Source organism: Pan troglodytes, chromosome 15 (assembly GCF_028858775.2).
Source record: "Pan troglodytes isolate AG18354 chromosome 15, NHGRI_mPanTro3-v2.0_pri, whole genome shotgun sequence".
In the NCBI taxonomy this organism is placed as follows: domain Eukaryota; kingdom Metazoa; phylum Chordata; class Mammalia; order Primates; family Hominidae; genus Pan; species Pan troglodytes.
The window spans coordinates 13,575,393-13,582,132 of record NC_072413.2 but is presented as its reverse complement, the minus strand read 5'-3'; the positions used below and the strand labels follow the sequence as shown (position 1 = coordinate 13,582,132).

Sequence of the window (6,740 nt, the reverse complement as noted above, 5' to 3'; positions counted from 1 at the left end):
AGTTCAGGGATATGTGAAAACGCACCTGTAGGCAGAGCCTAGACAAGAGTTACACCACCTAGTTGATCAGTGCAGAGATATTTCACAATAACCCCTATAGGCATATACTAGACAAGAGTTGAATCACCTGGGCGATCAGTGCAGAGATATTTCACAATGTCCCCTTTGGGCAGAGGGTACACAAGAGTTACATCACCTAGGTGATCAGTGCAGAGATTTGTCAAAATTCCCTGTACGGAGTGCTTACAAAAGTGTTACATCACCTAAGTGATCAGTGCAGAGATATGTCACAAAGCTCCTGTACGCAGAACTTAGATGAGTTACGTCACCGGGGTGGTCAGTGCAAACGTATGTCACAAAGCCCCCTGTAGGCAAAGCCTGGACAATAGTTACATCACTTCGGGGATCAGTGGCGAGATCACTCACAATTCCCCTGTAGGCAGAGCTTATACAACAGTTACATCACCTGGGTGATCAGTGCAGGGATATGTCACAATGCCACCATAGGCAGATCCAAGAGAAGAGTCCGTCATCTGGGTGATCAGTCCGGAAATATGCCACAATGCCCCCTTAGGCAGAGCCTAGACCAAATACCCATCACCTGGATGATCAGTGCAGAGTTATGTCACAAAGTCCCTTTAGGCAGATTCTAGACAAGTGTTACATCACTTGGATGATCAGTGCAGAGATATGTCACAATGCCACCGTAGGCAGAGCCTAGACAAGAGTTACCTGACCTATGTGATCAGTTCAGAGATACATCGCAATGCCACTGTAGGCAGAGCCTTGGCAAGTGGTATATCACCTGGGTGATCATTGCAGGGATATGTCCCAAAGCACCCTGTAGGCAGATCCTAGAGAAGAGTTATATCACCTGGGTGATCAGTGCAGAGATATGTCAAAAGCCCCCTGTAGGCAAAGCCTAGACAGGGGTTATATCACCTGGGTGATCAGTGCAGTGATATGTCACAAAGCCGTGTAGCCAGAGCGTAGACTAAAGTTACAGCACCTGGGTGATCAGTGCAGAGATATGTCACAATGTCCCCAGTAGGCAGAGACCAGGCATGAGTTTGATCACCTCGGGATCAGTGCAGATATATTTCTCAATCCCCCTGTGGGCACAGTCTAGACAAGAGTTACATCACCTTGTTTAACAGTGCAGAGATATGTCAAAATGCCCCTGTAGGCAGAGCCTACACAAGTGTTACGTCACTTAGGTGATCATTGCAGAGATATGTCACAATACCCCCTGTAAGCAGAGCCTAGACTAGAGTTACATCACCTCGGTGATCAGTGAAGAGATATGTCACAATGCCCCCATACGCAAATCCAAGACGAGAGTCCGTCACCTGAGTGATCAGTGCAGAAATATGTGACAATGCCCCCAGTAGGAAGAGCCTAGAGAAAAGTCCCATCACCTGGGTGATCAGTGCACAGGTATTTCACAATGCCCCTGCAGGCAGAGCATAAGCAAGAGTTACATCACCTAGATGATCAGTGCAGAGATATGTCACAAGGCCGCTATAGTCAGAGCCTGGACAAGAGTTACATCACCTCGGTGATCGATGCAGTGATATGTCACTATGCCCCGTAGGCAGAACGTAGTCACGCATTACATCACCTGGGTGAGCAGTGCAGATATATGTTACAAAGCCCCCATAACAGAGCCTAGACAAGAGTCCCATCACCTGGGTGATCAGTGCAGAAATATGTCACTATGCCCCCATGGGCAGATCCAACACAAGTGTTACTTCACCTGGGTGATCAGTGTAGAGATATGTCACAATGCCCCCATAGGCAGAGCCTAGACAAAGTCCCATCACCTGGCTGATCAGTGCAGAGATATGTCACAAAGCCCCTGTAGGCAGAGCTTAGACAAGTGGTACATCACTTTATTGGTCAGTTCAGAGATGTGTCTTGCTGACTGTTTGCTCCCGGAGCTCTGCAGGCACCCGGAAACATGCAGGGAATGGTGGAAGACCAGCATGGTGCCTTCGCTCTCCTTGCCAGTTTCCAAACCAGCCACACTGCAGAATCCCCATGTTGCAGCACACGGGAATCCATCATCAGGCCATCACGCCGGGGAGGCATCCTCTCTGGGGTCTCGCTCTGGTCTCCTACATGGATATGAACGAGAGCCACACGCCTCCGTGTGTGAGACTGTTGCGGCAACGGCGACACCCACAGGTACTGCCTCCTTCACGGAGAGAGGGCCTGGAACACTCCAGACTCCCACGGAGGTTCAGTTCCACACTCCCCTCCACACTCCCAGGCCGGTTTCTCCCTGCTGAAGATGCGTGGGAGCCCAGAGAGCCTCTTCCCGTTCCCACGGGAATCCTGGAGGGGTCCGGAGAGCCAGCCCCAGAAATGCGCCGCCCTCACCACTTCCCCCTCACCCCTTCCTCTTCGTCTCTCCGGCCCCATCTCCACCATCACCATGCCCTACCCCCCAACACCAGCACACCCCCGGCCGCAGGCCTCCATGCCCTGGGACCATTCTGTGGTGGGGTGAGCTGTCCCAGGGCTCACCGCCATTCAGGAAGTGGTGGAGCCTGCCTGCCTGCAGGCCTTTATAAGAGCCACTGGCTGGCTCTGCGGGCAGGCCTCCTGCTTGCTCCTTCTGCAGTGCACAGGCCGGCTGAGGTGCACGGTAGCCTCTGGCCTCTCTCTGCCCGTGTCCTTCCGTGAAATTCTGACCGGGGCTCCCAGTGATGGCCCTCCCGACACCTTCAGATGGCACCCTCCCCCAGGAAGCCCAGGGACGGGGACGGCGAAGGAGACTCTTTTGGACCCCGAGCCAAAGCGAGGCCCTGCGAGCCTCCTTTTAGTGGAACCCGTACCCGGGCATCACCACCAGAGAACGGCTAGCCCAGGCCATCAGCATTCCAGAGCCCTGGGTCCAGATTTGGTTTCAGAATGAGAGGTCACGCCAGCTGAGGCAGCACCAGTAGGTATCTCGGCCCTGGCCCAGGAGACGCGGCCCGCAAGAAGGCAGGCAAAAGCTGACCGCCGTCACCAGATCACAGACCGCCCTGCTCCTCCAAGCCTTTGAGAAGGATCGCTTTCCAGGCATTGTCGCTAGGGAAGAGCTGGCCAGAGAGACGGGCCTCCCGGAGTCCAGGATTCAGATCTCGTTTCAGAGTCAAAGCGCCAGGCATCCGGGACAGGCTGGCAGGGCGCCTGCGTAGGCAGGCGGCCTGTGCAATGCGGACCCTGGCGGGTGTCACCCAGCTCCCTCGTGGGTTGCCTTTGCCCACACCGGCGCGTCGGGAACAGGGCTTCCCGCTGCCCACGTGCCCTGTGCACCTGGGGCTCTCCCACAGGGGGCTTTCGTGAGCCAGGGAACGAGGGCCATCCCCGTGCTCTAGCCCAGCCCCACCGCACCGGCAGAGGGGATATCCGCACCTGCCCCGGCACGCGGGGATTTTGCGTACACCACCCCGGCTCCTCCAGAAGGGGCGCTCTCCCACCCTCAGGCTCCTCGGTCGCCTCCGCACCCGGGCAAAAGCCGGGAGGACCTGGACCCGCAGCACAACGAACTGCCGGGCCTTTGCGCAGTGGGACAGCCTGGGCCCGCACAAGCGGGGCCACAGGGCCAAGTTGTGTTCACGCCACTCGCGTCCCAAGCGAGTCCGTGGTGGAGTTAGGGCCGGGGTCCCAGGTCGCCAGGGCGGCGTGGGAACCCCAAGCCGGGGCAGCTCCACCTAGCCAGCCCGAGCCCACGGAGGCCTCCTTGCAGCAGGGGCAGATGCAAGGCCTTCCGGGGCCTTCCTAGGTGATCCAGGAGCAGGGGTGCTCCTCTGCACTCCCCTCCGGCCTGCTGCTGGATGAGCTCCTGGCGAGCCCGGAGTTTCTGCAGCAGGCACAACATTTCGTAGAAACGGAGGCCCCAGGGGAGCTGCAGGCCTTGGAAGAGGCCGCCTCGCTGGAAGCACCCCTAAGCGAGGAAGAATACGGGGCTCTGCTGGAGGAGATTTAGGACGCGGGGTTGGGACGGGGTCGGGTCGGGGCAGGGAGGTGTCCTCTCTTTCGCGGGGAACACCTGACTGGCTAAGAAGGTGCGTGTCTTCCGCCCGCCCTTTCCACAGGTCTGACCGGCCTAGGATTCCTGCCTTCTAGGTCTAGGCCCAGTGAGACACTCCACAGAGCAGTGCAGAGATGTGTCACAAAGTCCCTGTAGGCAGAGCCTAGACAAGTGTTTCATCACTTGGTTGATCAGTTCAGAGATGTGTCACAATGTCCATGTAGGCTGATCTAAGAAGAGTGTCCATCACCTGGGTGATCAATGAAGAGATATGTACCAATGTCTCTTGTAGGCAGTGTCTAGACAGGAGTTGCATCACCTCAGAGGTCAGTGCATAGATATGTCACAGACTTCTGTAGGCGAAGCCCATACAAGGCTTACATCACCGAGGTGATCAGTGCAGAGATATGTCACAAAAATCCCTGTAGACAGAGCCTAGAAAAGAGTTACATCACCTGGGTTATAAGTGCAGATATTTGACACAACACTCCCATAAAAAGAGCCTAGACAAGACTTCCATCACCTGGGTGATCAGTGCAGAGATATGTCATAAATCCCCCTCTAGGCAAATTATAGAGAAGAGTCCCATTACCTGGGTGATCAGTGCAGAGATATTTCACAATGCCCCCTGGAGGCAGAGAGTGGACAAGAGTTACATAACCTAGGTGATCTGTGCAGAGCTATATCAAAACGCCCCAGTAGGCAGAGCCTAGATAAATGTTACATCACCTGGGTGACCAGTGCAGAGATACGTCACAATACCCCCTGTTGGTGGAGCCTAGACAAGAGTTACATCACCTGGGTGATCAGTGCAGAGATACGTCAGAATACCATCTGTAGGCAGAGGCAAAACAAGAGATACATCTCCTGGGTGATAAGTGCAGAAATATGTCACAAAGCCCCTGTAGGCCGAGCCTAGACAAGAGTTACATCTCCTGGGTGATCAGTGCAAACATATGTCACAAAGTCCCCTGTAGACAAATCACAGAAAATTGTTACATCACCTGGGTGATCAGCGGAGATATCTGTCACAATTCCCCTTTAGGCGCAGCTTAAACAAGCGTTACATCACATGAGTGATCACTGCAGAGATATGTCACTATGCCCCCATAGGCAGATCGAAGACAAGAGTCTATCACCTGGGTGATGAGTGCAGAAATATACCACAATGCCGCCAGTAGGCAGATATAGACAAGAGTTATATCACCTGCGTGATCACTGCAGAGATATGTCACAATGCCCCTGTAGGCAGAGCCTAGACAAGAGTCCCATCATCTGGGTGATCAGTGCAGAGTTATGTCACAATGCCCCCTTTTGGCAGAGCCTAGAAAAGGGTTACATCACCTGGGTGATCAGCGCAGAGATGTGTCACAACTCCCCTGTAGCCAGAGCCTAGACAAGAGTTACATCAGCTGTGTGATCAGTGCAGTCACATGTCACAATGTCCCTGTAGCCATATCCTTGATAATTGTGACATCACCTGGGTGATCAGTGAGGATATATGTCACAATGTCTCCAGTAGGCAGAGCCTAGACAAGAGTTACACCACCTGGGAGATCAGGGCAGAGATATGTCATAAATCCCACTGTAGGCAAAGCCTTGGAAGGTTTTACATCACCTCACCATTCAGTGCAGAGATATGTCCCAATTTCCCTCTAGGCAGAACTTAGAAGACAGTCACTTCTCCTGGGTGATCAGTGCAGAGATAAGTCACAATGCCCCCATAGGCAGAGCCTAGACAAGAGTTACATAACCAGGGTGATCTTTGCAGAGTGATGTCACAACGCCCTCTGTAGGCAGAGACTAGAGTAGAGTCCCATCACCTGCATGATCAGTGCAGAGATATGTCACAATGTCCCCTCTAGGCAAAGCCTAGGCAAACGTTACATCACCTTTGTCATCAGTTCAGTTATATGTGAAAACGCCCCTGTAGGCAGAGCCTAGACAAGAGTTACATCACCAAGTTGATCAGTGCAGAGATATTTCACAATACCCCCTGTTGGCAGATCCTAGACAAGAGTTGAATAACCTGGGTGATCAGTGCAGAGATATTTCACAATGCTCCCTTTGGGCAGAGGGTACACAAGAGTTACATCACCTAGGTGATCAGTGCAGAGATTTGTCAAAATTCCTTGTAGGCAGTGCTTATAAAAGTGTTACATCACCTAAGTGATCAGTGCAGAGATATGTCACAAATCTCCTGTAGGCAGAACTTAGATGAGTTACATCACCTGGGTGATCAGTGCAAAGGTATGTCGCAAAGTCCTCTGTAGGCACAGCCTAGACAATAGATACAACACTTGGGTGATCAGTGGCGAGATCTCTCACAATTCCCCTGTAGGCATAGCTTATACAACAGTTACATCACCTGGGTAAGTGCAGAGATATGTCACAATGCCCCTTTAGGCAGAGCTTAGACCAGAGTTACATCACCTGGGTGATCAGTGCAGAGATATGTCACAATGCACCCATAGGCAAATGTAGGACTAGAGTCCGTCACCTGGGTGAGCAGTGCAGAAATATCTGATAATGCCCCCAGTAGGCAGAGCCTAGAGAAGAGTCCCATCACCTGGGTGATCATTGCAGAGATATTTCACAATGCCCCTGCAGGTAGAGCGTAAGCAAGAGTTACATCACCTAGATAATCAGTGCAGAGATATGTCACAAGGCCCCGTATAGGCAGAGCCTGGACAAGAGTTACATCTCCTCAGTGATC

At 53.0% G+C, this 6,740-nt stretch overlaps 1 pseudogene; it reads left to right on the top strand.

The window, feature by feature from the left end:
* Positions 1–1,447: 1,447 nt before the first annotated feature.
* Positions 1,448–3,878, top strand: LOC112207577 (uncharacterized; annotated as a pseudogene).
* Positions 3,879–6,740: the final 2,862 nt, after the last annotated feature.